We start from the raw sequence: 679 nt of genomic DNA, 5'->3' as shown, positions 1-679 counted from the left end.
AAAGATTTTGCTTTTATTTTTATTGCCCACCTGATATACAGTAAGACATTACACTCTAATTACTTCTTCAAATATAGAGGCTGTTGGATCATTCTACCTTCCATGAGTAAGCGTGATAATGCCACTATTGAGTTACTGTTAGTTGTTTCATATGATAGCATGGATACCTAATTAGGAGTAGCATAACACTTAGGTCATTTGGAAGGAGGACGCTGAGACGTAAATGCCAAGTCTGCCCTAAATCTACACGTGTACAGTGGGGAGAACAAGTATTTGATACACTGCCGATTTTGCAGGTTTTCCTACTTACAAAGCATGTAGAGGTCTGTAATTTTATCATAGGTACACTTCAACTGTGAGAGACGGAATCTAAAACAAAAATCCAGAAAATCACATTGTATGATTTTTAAGTAATTAATTTGCATTTTATTGAATGACATAAGTATTTGATACATCAGAAAAGCAGAACTTAATATTTGGTACAGAAACCTTTGTTTGCAATTACAGAGATCATACGTTTCCTGTAGGTCTTGACCAGGTTTGCACACACTGCAGCAGGGATTTTGGCCCACTCCTCCATACAGACCTTCTCCAGATCCTTCAGGTTTCGAGGCTGTCGCTGGGCAATACGGACTTTCAGCTCCCTCCAAAGATTTTCTATTGGGTTCAGGTCTGGAGA

Source organism: Coregonus lavaretus, assembly GCF_964263955.1.
Source record: "Coregonus lavaretus genome assembly, chromosome: 18".
NCBI classification, from domain to species: Eukaryota; Metazoa; Chordata; class Actinopteri; order Salmoniformes; family Salmonidae; genus Coregonus; species Coregonus lavaretus.
Note: the sequence above shows the minus strand (reverse complement) of the source record.